Source organism: Malaclemys terrapin, chromosome 1, assembly GCF_027887155.1.
Source record: "Malaclemys terrapin pileata isolate rMalTer1 chromosome 1, rMalTer1.hap1, whole genome shotgun sequence".
Lineage (NCBI taxonomy): Eukaryota > Metazoa > Chordata > Testudines > Emydidae > Malaclemys > Malaclemys terrapin.
Window position 1 is genome coordinate 134,997,866 of NC_071505.1, and position 12,981 is coordinate 135,010,846.

A 12,981-nucleotide genomic window follows, 5' to 3' on the forward strand; every position below is an offset into this window, starting at 1 on the left:
AGTAGACAGGATACTGGGCTAGATGGACCTTTGGTCTGACCCAGTACGGCCGTTCTTACGTTCTTATGTTCTTAAAAGAAAGCATAGAAAACAGGTCAGGTTCCCTCTGATCTCCTTACAAATGGCAGTGTTCTCTGAATCCCAAATCTGTGCTAGAAATTCTCCTTTTTCTGCACTCAGGGCCTCCCTCTCCCAGCTTGGCCCAAATCCCAGCTGTATCTCACCCCCGCAGAGATTCTGCTTTCTTTATCTTCAAGGTCTTCCCTCCTTCTCTTGCTGTCCCTTGCTGGTGTGAGAATGTTCGCGAAGCTAAAATCACCCCTCCCAGGTCCACTAGGCTCTCTCATTCCGGTAGCCAATACAACAGATTCACTGGCAAAGAGGGATTGTTAAACACGAAATGAGGGAGGCAGATAAAGGTACTCTTGAGGTTTCGGCCTTCCGAGGTCTTGTCATGGCACCAGGAAGCCATCTCTCCACCCTCCGCCCCATGCAGGGCACCACGCAATGTGGGGGAGCCGATCTGATGTGTCCGAGGCCAGTGGAGGAGGGCTATGCTTGATTACTGATGATAATAATACTACTAATAATAATAATGAACAAAAGAAAAAAAGAAGGTAAAACAGGATGGAAGAAAGGATTGTCTTCGGCAGCATCTTGCGGTGTCTTCTCTGGCGCAGAGAGAGAATATATATCTATATACAGGCAAGGCAGGGAGGCATGGGCAGCTGGACGTGCGACCTTTCACCCCATGCCCCCTTTCCCTCCCAGGTCCCTCATAAAGGATGGGCTTAGGGTGACCAGACGTCCCGATAAAATCGGGACCGTCCTGATATTTCAATGTCTGTCCCGCGTCCTGACCGATCTTTCCGGCAGCACTGTGTTGTTGTTGGTTTTTTGCTCTGCTGGCGGGCACCCCCCCATGTGTCCCAATATTTTCTTCCCCTCATCTGGTCACCCTAGACAGGCTCTAGAGTCTGTAATGCTCTAGGGGATCAAGTCCCAGTCGAAATCATCGAGGATTTCCTCACTGGCGCCTGGAGGAGAGACTAGAGGCCAGGGGATTAGATGGTGAGCTGAGTGGAGGGGGAAGAGGGAGAGAAGGGGAAAGAGATGGTTAGAGGAGAAGTCAAGCTCTGTCCTACTGGGTTCTTGGGAACAATAAAAGGGGAAGGACTCAGGTGGCATGAACTTCCCCACAGCAGTGACCTGCCGGGACACATTCCTCCTCAGGCAGCACACGTTGCCACCCCAAGGCAATGTCCTATCGTTGTCCCGATTGGCAGCAGGGGCTCAGATGGTCTAAGGGTAACTGCAGCAGTGGGAGCTTCCCCATGAGCTGCCCTCAACAGTGTTCAGTCAGCATCTAACTAAGGCCTAAGGAGTCTGTCAACATGAGCTCCCTCACAGCAGTGCCCAGGGAGCACCCAGCTATGGGAAAGTGGTGTGAATTGGCAACGAGGTGGGGGGGGGTCAGAGGAGTCGGGCAACAGAATTTGCTCTCCTCAGTGCTGTGGCAGTGTCCTGCTGGGGGACCTCCTGCAGTCTAGGCTCCCTCAGCCCTACTCCCACTCTCTGACAGCAGAGGGGAAAGGCCCTGCCAGCATGTGCTGCTGGATGGCTGAGTTAGCTGGGGTGGGAGTCGTAATAACATGTCATCGTTTCACCCCTTACCTGGGCGATTATACCTGGATTGTCCTGGGTGGAAATCTGGTACATAGGAGATGGCCCGGAGAAGAGATGGGGAGGCTGAGGCTGACCATAAGAATTCACTGCCAAACAAAAGGGAAAAGAACCATGAGTGATCCCCTCACCCAGCTCGCCTGGCACTGACTGGGCGTCGCAGCTCAGCCACAGAACAGACTGACTGACACTCGCCAGGGAGAATCAGGAAGTGTTCAATGGACAGGCCCTGACAGTGCATTACAGCTCAGCCACGGTACCAAAACTATCTTGTTATTCTACTGGGTTAAAGTGGGGAATTTTGGCCCATCGCCCCCTCCCTAAACATGTCCAAAGTCGGGTCAAAATCAAGCTGCTGCAAGGCCATGATCTCTCCGCACTGCCTTTGTCTGCTCCTCATAGAGCATCATCCAAACCACTCCAGCCCCAGCATTTTCTGCTCCAAAAATCACCCCAACCTCCATAACAGCTGCCTCTCATATTACAATCCTCCTCTTCCTCACCCCTGCCCTCAGTCAGGGCTCATCTAATGCCCCTCAGTCCTTCCCTGTAATCCCCTTGCTATTCCAGTCCTGGGCTCCCCACCTAGCTCTGCCAATGCCCCTCAGTCCTGCCCTGCAGCCCCTCTGCTTCTTCATGACTGGCCCCCTCACATGTAAGGAAATAAAGAGTTCAAATCCATTTCCTCTGATTGCTTCAGAACAGAAAAAAACATCACTGAAAAGAGATGCAAATTCGTTTCCTTACAGTTCTGCTGAGGAAAGGGTACAGAGCTTTGTAAAGCTCATTATATTTTTCTTTTCTCTTTTATGTAATTTATTTATGGTGATGAGGAGGGAGCTGTTACGAAACAGCACATTTATATCCACAAAGGGGGAAATGAAGGGGCAGTGTGGTGATATGGGGAGACCCCCTCATTTTTCCCAAGATATGCGCTGAGGCATGTGTTTCACTTCCGCTTGGCTGCAAATCAAGGATCTGGTCTGGTTTGAGTGAAAGTCACTGGAAGGTACTAAAGGTATTTTTCATGTGCTGGCCATTGTCATTAGAATCTCATATTCCATCGAGTTACAGATAGACAAAGAAACAGAAATGGCACTTAGTTGAGTGTAAGGTTTTACACAGACAAATAGAAATACTGTCGAGTTGAATGTAAGGCCCCACTGTGCTTGGCCAATTAATCTGTGTAACTTCTCACTGCATGATATTATTGAGGTAAAAAGTGGAGTAAAAGTAACAAGATTTGACACCTACATGAATCGAAAGCTGTAGTATTTTCAGTGATGCTACCTACGGTAAAAATGGCTGAGGCTAATAGTCCTCATGCTTCAGAGTGAAATCTGATCATCAGCTAGTGGTTGGGAAGACATTTCCTTGCAGTGAGGTGCATTATAGGGTTTTGTGTCTTCTTTTTGAGGCATCTGGCATTGGCCTCTGTTGGACATGGTATTCCAAATTAGATGGACCAGGTTAACAGGAGTTGGGATATAAGATTAGATGGATCCAATATACAGGAGACAGGATACACGACCAGATGGATCAATGTTCTGATCTGCTACACCAGACAAAATAGACCAGTAATGTGATGTGGTCCAGCAGGCTATGGGATGCTGAACTAGATGGAGCAATGATCTATGTTAGCTTGGCAAGAGGCAAGAGACAAAATCTATTGCTTTGACCTCATGTGGTGAGTCCAATTTTCTTATGAAAACTTTGATTTCCTATAGGTATATCTATGCTCCCTAATAACTTCTAGGTCTGCTTACTCTTCCATTCCTTCTTGTCGTAAGCACCATACTTGCCCATACCACTGTTGCATTATCTCAGCAGCATCAGGCCAGAAGTTTTGCAGCTCATGTTTTCTGATTACAAAAGTGACTCATTCTTGCCCTTCTGCTTGGGTCCAAAACATTTTAAGATAACCGGCTTAAAAAAAAAGTCAGTTCCTAAACTGACCATAGAAGTTGTTCTCTGGTGACTCCTGAGCCAATGCTTAAGACAAGAGCTATGATCAGAGTGGTTCTTGCTCTCCAGTGAATTGAGGAATTGGCTGTACCAGGGTATGTACAGAAGATAGACAGCATTCTGATCTATAATTTCTCCGTATTGCTCTTTCTCTCCATCTGTCACTTGTAAAGCATCTCTCTCTCCCTATCTTTCTGGTCGTTTCTTTCTTCCTCCATTCCTTCTTAAAGTATCTCTCTGGGGCGGGGGGGGGGGGGGAAGAGGAGGGATAGCTCATGGGTTGAGCACTGTCCTGCTAAACCCAGGGTTGTGCATTCAGTGTTTGAGGGGGCCATTTAGGGATCTGGGAAAAAATCTGTCAGGGACAGTACTTGGTCCTGTTGTGAAGGCAGGGGCCTGGACTCAATGACCTTTCAAGGTCCCTTACAGTTCTATGAGATAGGTGTATCTCTCTCTCCCTTTTAGGGATCTAGAAAACATTGCTCTTTCCCTCCATCTGTCACTCTTAAAGTGTCTCTCTCTCCCTATCTTTGTAGTCATTTGTTACTTCCTTCATGCCTCTCTCTTTTAGGGATCTAGAAAACATTGGGTGGGAGCATGTGACAAGACCCTCTAGATGGATTCATCCAGCTCCTGTCTTGGAGCAGGATTGATTTCAGTTTGTATAAAGCATCTTCTTTTGACTAGCAACTGTATGCAGTCTGAGAGGCAGCTTGGTCCAGTGGACAGGGCAGCGTTCTGTCTTGGCTCCGTGTGTGTATCAGCAAAGGAGGTTCTCCATAGCAGCACCCCCTCAGGAAGGATAAGGGACCTGCTGGTACAATAAACAGGACAGGGGTGATCTTTAGCTGGAATAATAATGGCTTGTGATTTGGAGTTGAAGGAGCAGGCGTTTAGCCTCAGCCCTCCAAGGGGTGTGTGGTTTATACAGTAACTTTGCCTCCTGCCTGCAGAACTGGGATTTATTACACTTGATGAGGAATAGTGAGACCTGGATTCTAGTCCACCTGTGTCAATGACTCCATGAGAGATCCTGGGGATGTCATTTAAAGTACATTTCTGCTCTGAAAAGCTGCATTGTGAGTCCTACATTGACCGCCTCTCTCAAGGATTTATGTATGAACGTATCAAATGCAATCTGGTGACTAGTAAAACAATGTCCTTTTTTCCTAACTCCCAGCCCAACAAACTTGGGGCTTGTCTTCACATACAGTGCTACAGGGCCGCAGTAGCAGCGGTGCAGCTGTGCCACTGCAGTGTTTATTGAGGATGCTCCTATGCCAACGGGAGAGCTTCTCCCCCTGTGTAGTTAATCCATCTCCCCAGGAGGCAGCAGGTGTGTTGGTGGGAGAAGCTCTCCTATCGATGTAGCGCAGTCCAGACAGCGGACTAGGTCAATGTAACTACGTCGCTCAGGCTGTGGATTTTTCACACCCTGGAGCGATGCAGTTATACAGATATAGGTCTGTAGCGTAGACCTGGCCTTGTTCTGGGATCTTGGAATGCACACCTCAAATCAATTCAAAATGCTACTCTTCCTCAGTGGTCTCTCTGAGCACGTCACCCCCACCCACCACCACCCTTTTGTTTCCCTCATTGGGTCTCCCATCTTCACTGTATCGAATACAAACTACTAGTCTTTACTTTGAAGGCAGCTTAGCCCTCCCTTACCAAGCCTTTATTGGCCATTTTCCTCAAGCACCTTCATGCTTTCAGCTATGCTGCCCCTTATCTTGGGAGCAGCTCCCGCATCACAATCCATACTTCTGCAACCTGATTCTCTTTATGGGTCTGGCATCGGTCTACCTGCCTGGAACTTGTAAACAATTCTGTTAATGCACAGGAAGAAATAGAATCAAGCTCCCTCTCACTGAGCTATCTTGGCTCTGCTAGGGGAACATGAATAAAAAGCAGTCAAAATTATTTTAATCATTCAAGTGAGTAAATCTGTCTCTGAACACATCCAAGGGCTGAGGGAGAGGTGGTGTTTTTACATTGCCGCTTTTCAGAGTAAAACTGTACTTTCATCTCTCCGTGCCTCTTTCTTCATCTGGAGATAATCATAGGGCATGTCTACACTACGAGAGTAGTTCTATTTTACTTAAATCAAATTTGTGGAACCAATATTACAAAGTCGAACGTGTGTATCCACACTAAGGACAGTAATTCGACTTTGTGAGTCCACACTAACGGGGCAAGCGTCGACATTGGCAGCTATCCCACAGTTCCTGCAGTCCCCGCTGCCCATTGGAATTCTGGGTCGAGCCCCCAATGCCTGCTGGGGCAAAAAATGTGTCGAGGGTGGTTTTGGGTAACTGTTGTCATTCAACCGTCACTCCCGCCCTCCCTCCCTGAAAACGCAGGGAAATCACTTCGCGCACTTTTCTGGTGAGTGACAGCACAGACGCCACAGCACTGGGAGCATGGAGCCCGCTGCGACCATCGCTGCAGTTATGGCCGTTGTCAACACCTCGCACCTTATCATCCACCTTTTCCAGAGGCAGATGCTGAGAAATCGGACGAGGAGGCTACAGCAGTGCGGTGAGGACATTAAATCTGAGAGGGGCACAGATCTCTCACAAAGCATGGGACCCCGCACCATGAACATCATGGTGGCAATGGGTCATGTTGATGCTGTGGAACGGTGATTCTGGGCCTGGGAAACAAGCACGGACTGGTGGGACTGCATTGTGCTGCAGGTCTGGGATGAATCACAGTGGCTGTGAAACTTTCGCATGCGGAAGGGAACTTTCCTGGAACTTTGTGAGTTGCTGTCCCCTGCCCTGAAGCGCAAGGACACCCGGATGCGAGCAGCCCTGACTGTCCAGAAGCGAGTGCTCATAGCCCTCTGGAAGCTTGCAACGCCAGACAGCTACCGGTCAGTCGCGAACCACTTTGGCGTAGGCAAATCTACCGTGGGGGTTGCTGTGATGCAAGTAGCCAACGCAATCGTTGAGCTACTGCTGTCAAAGGTAGTGACCCTGGGAAACGTGCAGGTCATCATAGATGGCTTCACTGCGATGGGATTCCCAAACTGCGGTGGGGCTATAGATGGAACTCACATCCCTATCCTGGGACCGGACCACCAGGCCAGCCAGTACATTAACAGAAAGGACTACTTTTCAATGGTGCTGCAAGCACAGGTGGACCATAGGGGACGTTTTACAAACATCAACGTTGGATGGCCGGGCAAGGTTCATGACGCTCGTGTTTTCAGGAACTCTGGTCTGTTTAGACGGCTGCAGGAAGGTATTTACTTCCTGGACCACAAAATAACTGTTGGGGATGTGGAGATGCCTATAGTGATCCTCGGGGACCCTGCCTACCCGCTAATGCCCTGGCTCATGAAGCCCTATACAAGTGCCCTGGACACTGAAAAAGAACTCTTCAACTACCGGCTGAGCAAGTGCAGAATGGTGGTGGAGTGTGCTTTTGGACGTCTCAAAGGGAGATGGAGAAGCTTACTGACTTGCTCTGATCTCAGCGAAACCAATATCCCCATTGTTATTGCAGCTTGCTGTGTGCACCACAATCTGTGTGAGAGCAAGGGGGAGACCATTATGGCGGGATGGAAGGTTGAGGCAAATAGCCTGACTGCTGATTACGCCCAGCCAGACAGCCGTGCGATTAGAAGAGCCCAGCGGGACACGCTGTGCATCCGGGAGGCTTTGAAAGCTAGGTTCCACAGTGAGCAGGGTAACCTGTGACTTAAGTTTGTTTAAAGAGAAGCTGAACCTGCACCCGTTTCTTTACCCACTTAATGTTGACTATCCTCTCCAGTTACATACCCCCTTCACCCCGTTCCCCCCCTTCCAATACACGTTCAAAAATAAAATAAATGGAACTTTGTTCATTAACACTGTTTTCTTTATTACGGATTTCGCGGTAAAATGTTGAAACTGGGACGCAGACTGTGGTGGGGAGCGGGCGTAGTGATGGAAAGAACGCTTCTAAACTTGAGGAATGACAGGCTCCTGCTCCTAGAGCAGTCTGCAGTGGTGGACTGGTTGTTTCAACGGACCCTGCCACCCCTCCTTTTCGGGACTCTGTGTGTAGGGGCTATGTGACTTTGTGCCGGGGGAGGACGGTTACAGATCCCCTGCTGCGTGGCTCTGTGATCCAGGCTAAGGACCGCTGCATAAGATCTCTAACCGCCCTCCCCGGCCACAAAGTCACATAGCGCCCCCCCCCACACACAGAACATGAAAACCACCTCCCAGACTGACCAGGGTGCCTAGTGACTGTAATGTGTGTGTGACCTTCTGCTGAACCTGCCCCCGTGTCTGTATGCTGGTAAAGGTGACTGTCCTCTCGAATTACCAAACCCCTTCCCCCACTTCAAACACACTCTCCTCTAAAAGAACATGACGGAAACAGTAATTAACAGAAATGTATTTTTTATTAGCAACTACACAGTTAGGGGATGAAACTGGGACGGGGGCTTGGGTGAGGCGGGAAGGAAAGGACTTTTCAAATTTTTGGGAATGAGAACCTTCTGGTACTTGAGCGGTCTGCAGGGGTCGAGTGACAGTTTTCACGGACTCTGCCACCCCTCCTTCTTGGGACTTTGGGTGAGGGGGGTATGGGACTTTGTGGCGGGGGACGGCGTTTAGAGATAGACTGCAGCGGGGCTCTGTCCTCCTGCCTCCGGTCCTGCAGAACATCCACAAGGTGCCGGAGCGTGTCCGTTTGCTCCCTCATTAGTGCAAGCAGCGTTTGAGTCGCCTGCTGGTCTTCCTGCCGCCACCTCTCCTCCTGTTCGCTGTGTGATCACTGGTATTGCAACATGTTCTCCCTCCACTGGATCTGCTGGACCGCCTCGGCTTGGGAGCAGCCCATAAGTTCTGAGAACATGTCGTCCTGTGTCCTTTTCTTTCTCCACCTAATCTGCGCCAGCCTCTGGGAGGGGGATGCCGGGGTAGGTTGGGAGACATTCGAAGCTGTGGGATGAGAAAAAGGGAGTGAATTCCTCATAAAGATACATTTTTGTGAACAATGATCATAGTCTTTCTCTGTGAACAAGACCATGCACAGCACCTATCACATGTGCACTCAGGACAAGGTCGAATTTTCTGCCTTCGCATTCATTGCCTGGGGTCTTGCAGTGGAGATCAGACAAGCGGAGCAGGACAGCGGAATTCAGGTAGCAGGCTGACATGGTAAGCCGTAGACTTTTGGCTGCTTAAAACTTAATTTATAGCAGTGCCCTCCTTTCACGTTCAAAGCAATGCTCCTAGCGTTGGCCAGTTCCTGCTGCCTGCAATCCGGCAAGCATGAACTCTGCCCCTGTCCCACCCCGTCGCGGCTGTCCCTGGGAAAGATCCCTGTATGCTGCCCCTCTTCCGCCTCCACCGCGTGGCTGTAAACCGCCGGTTACAGTTATGTAAAGGAACAGGCAAGCAGTCCTAATACTAACATTCCCCTGTGTGAAAGCCAGCAAAAACCAGGGCCGTATGCTGCCATGCTCTGCGAGGCAATGATCCCAGAGTACTTGATGATAGCCTGGCGCGGAAAAGTTTCCTACCACGGAGGACACAATAAGGCCGCTCTCCCCAGGAACGTCATGCAAAGGCTTTCCAATTACCTCCAGGAGAGCTTCGTGGAGATGTCCCATGAGGATTTCAGCTCTATCCCCGGACATATAGACCTTCTTTTCCAGTAGCTGCACTGGCAGGGTCTAAAAAGTAGAGCGCATAGGGCAAACTAATCATGATAAACCGGACATTGTTAGATTCTTTTGCAGTAGTTGCACTGCCAAGGACTAAAACGTTAAGCGCCTAGGGCAAACTAATCATGAAAAACCCATTGTTAATATTCCTCTTCTGTTCAAAATAAATGTTTACATGTTTAAAACACTTACCGACTGATCTTTCCCCTGATTCAGGGTCCGGGTTAATGCCTGGGGAGGGTTGGTAGGGGATCTGCATGAGGGTGATGAAGAGATCCTGGCTGTCGGGGAAATCAGCGTTGTAAGCGCTGTCGACTGTCTCGTCCTCCTCATCTCCTTCCTCATCTTCCCCGTCCGCTAACATCTCCGAGGAAGTGGCCGTCGACAATATCCCATCCTCAGAGTCCACGGTCAGTGGTGGGGTAGGTGGCGGCCACACCTAGAATGCAATGCAGTGCCTCGTATAAACGGGGCTGGGATCTGGAGCGTCCGTTTGACTCTTTGGTCTTCTGGTTCGCTTGTCTCAGCTCCTTGATTTTCATGCGGCACTGCGTTGCATCCCGGCTGTATCTTCTCTCCGTCATGGCTTTGGAGATCTTCTCGTAGATCTTCGCATTCCGTTTTTTCGATCGCAGCTCCAAAAGCACGGACTCATCTCCCCACACAGCGATCAGATCCAAGACTTCCCAATCAGTACATGCTGGGGCCCTCTTTCTATTCTGCGATTGCATGGTCACCTCTGCTGGAGAGCTCTGCATCGTTGCCAGTGCTGCTGAGCTTGCCACGATGTCCAAACAGGAAATGAGATTGAAACTGGCCAGACAGGAAAAGGAATTCAAATTTTCCCGGTGCTTTTCCTGTGTTGCTGGTCAGAGCATCCAAGCTCGGACTGCTGTCCAGAGCGTCAACAGAGTAGTGCACTGTGGGATAGCTCCCGGAGCTACTAGCATCGATTTCCATTCACACCTACCCTAATTCGACATGGCCATGTCGAATTTAGCGCTACTCCCCTCGTTGGGGAGGAGTACAGAAATTGATTTAAAGAAACCTCTATGTCGAACTAAATAGCTTCGTTGTGTGGACGGGTGCAGGGTTTATTCAATTTAACGCTGCTAAATTCGACATAACCTCCTAGTGTAGACCAGGCCATAGAGTCATAGGACTGGAAGGGACCTCGAGAGGTCATCTAGTCCAGTCCCCTGCAATCACAGCAGGACTAAGTGCTTTCTAATGACACTTTCTGACTTACATAGAGGTCTTTGAGATAAGAAGTACCAAGTATTGTTATTACTCCATATTCCAATAGGGTGACCAGATGTCCCGATTTTATAGGGACAGTCCTGATTTTTGGATCTTTTTCTGATATAGGCTCCTATTACCCCCCCACCCCCGTCCCGATTTTTCACACTTGCTGTCTGGTCACCCTATATTCCAATTTCTCTTCTTCTCTCAATAGACCTCTTTATTTACCTTTCATTTTTCTATTCATCTATTTCTTACTCTTCATCCTGTGTCGCTCCTTCCTTGGAATAGTGGGGGTTGGGAGATGCTCAGGATTAAGCTTCATTGGGTAGGAAAGCAGGGGAGAAGGAAGGTTTACACAAGACTTTTGCTGGAAATGTCCCCTTCTGTATGGAATCGCTGACTGAGTTTTTGCAGAAATGAGAGAATTATATATATTTTATAGAGAGTTAAAAGGAGATGAGGAGGAACAGCTGGAATTAGGGTAACTGAGACTGTAAATAAAGGATAATCTCTACTAAGGATAGTGCTGGCATTAAAGGTGATTTTGGACATAGGAGAACCTGAGTACACCAACACTTACACTGTGGCACTATGACCACTTCTAGTGGCTAGACCACATAGAGATGTATGATTTTGCTACAGCCTGGGCACTAGTACAGCCAGGTCTTCCTGCTCAGGCAGTAGGGGGGACTTGTGCTTTCATATTGATAGCTTCTAGGTTCAATCCCGACTGCTGACAACACACACAAGGATGTTCTGATACATAAAGAAAGTGTAATCTTGGGGTTGGGCACATACAGCTGGCAGTGGGGTGTGTTAATGGGGTTAATAGCAAATGATCTTCTATTTTTTTCCCACCAGTATCCAAAGACTATGTCTCTGCTCCTGAGGAGTAACAGCACATACAAGCCAGATGATGGTGCCACACTACATTATGAGCCAGAAATCATTGGTTCCTTAATTATCTTCATTCTCACCTTTATCCTGGGCCTCCTGGGCAATTGCTTGGTGATCTGGGTGGCTGGCCTGAAAATGAAGCGGACCGTGAACACTGTGTTGTTCCTGCACCTTGCCATTGCTGACTTCCTGTGCTGCATGTCTCTGCCATTCTCCATCATTCACCTGATCCTCCATGAGTACTGGCCATATGGCCACTTCCTCTGCAAGGTTATCCCATCAGCCATCATCCTCAACATGTTTGCCAGCATCTTCCTCCTCACTTCCATCAGCATTGACCGGTGCCTGATGGTGATGAAGCCAGTTTGGTGTCAGAACCACCGTACCATGAAGCTTGCATCAGTGATGTGCGGTTGTATCTGGCTCGTGGCTTTCATTATGTGTTGTCCTGCCTTCCTCTACTGTGAGACCTTCAAAGGCAAAACTGTTTGTAGTTATCAATTTGGAGATGATAGGGATTATGGAGATTATATGGATTATGGGAATGATTCAGCCATGAGTTCTGGCATATCCCCAGATGAATATCCTGGTGGTTTCTCCAGCGCTGATATTCCTGGCAGCCTTGACAATGATATTATCTTACTGGGGAACTTTAATGATTACTTCTCCAACAGCAGTCAGCCAACCACCCCACTGACCATCAGTATTACCAGGATTGTCTTTGGCTTCCTCCTTCCCTTTATCATAATGGCAGCTTGCTACATCCTTATAGTCGTCAAGATGCATGGAGCCCAATTTACCAAACCCTGTGGTAAGACCCTGCGAGTGATCCTGGTTGTGGTGGTAGCATTCTTTATATTTTGAGCTCTGTTCCATGCAGTTGGGGCACTGTCTCTCCTAGCTATGCCGGGCACTGGATTTAGGGAGGCAGTAGCACTGTGGGACCATCTCTCTATAGCACTAGCTATGCCAACAGCTGCATCAACCCTTTGCTCTATGTATTTGTGGGGTGGGACTTCAGGCAGAAGGCACGCCAATCGGTGCAGGGCATCTTGGAGGGCGCCTTCAGCGAGGAAGTTACACGCTCCACTTCCTACTCACAGGACAGGACCAAGACTTCAGCATACAGGGATATCAGCAGCAACACCCTCTAAAATGGGGCTTCCAGACAGCATTGCCAGGGCGGAAGGGGACGGGGGGGGTGGGGGGACAGACGACACATTTGCACTTTCCATGGCTGTGACTTTTTGCTTTAGGACAACAGAGCCAGAACAATGAGTTTGACAATAATCTGTATGGGATGCCCTTGGGGACTGAGGCAGTTCAGAACAGGCCAACCTCCCCTTTAATAGCCTCCTGAAGAGAGGGGAGGTGGACATGCCAGATAAGGAATCTTCTGATGAGACACACAAGGGAGGCAGAAAGACCCCTATTTGAGAGAGAGAAATGCACTTGCTAGAAGATGTGTGGTGGGATTATGTATTTACTCCTTGACATTTAGTATAAAATGTTAGTAATGCCCC

General features: G+C 49.0%; 1 pseudogene; it reads left to right on the forward strand.

Annotated features, from left to right (window-relative positions):
* Nucleotides 1–2,505: 2,505 nt before the first annotated feature.
* LOC128843255 (C3a anaphylatoxin chemotactic receptor-like) lies at nt 2,506–12,612 on the forward strand (annotated as a pseudogene).
* The last annotated feature ends 369 nt before the right edge of the window (nt 12,613–12,981 follow it).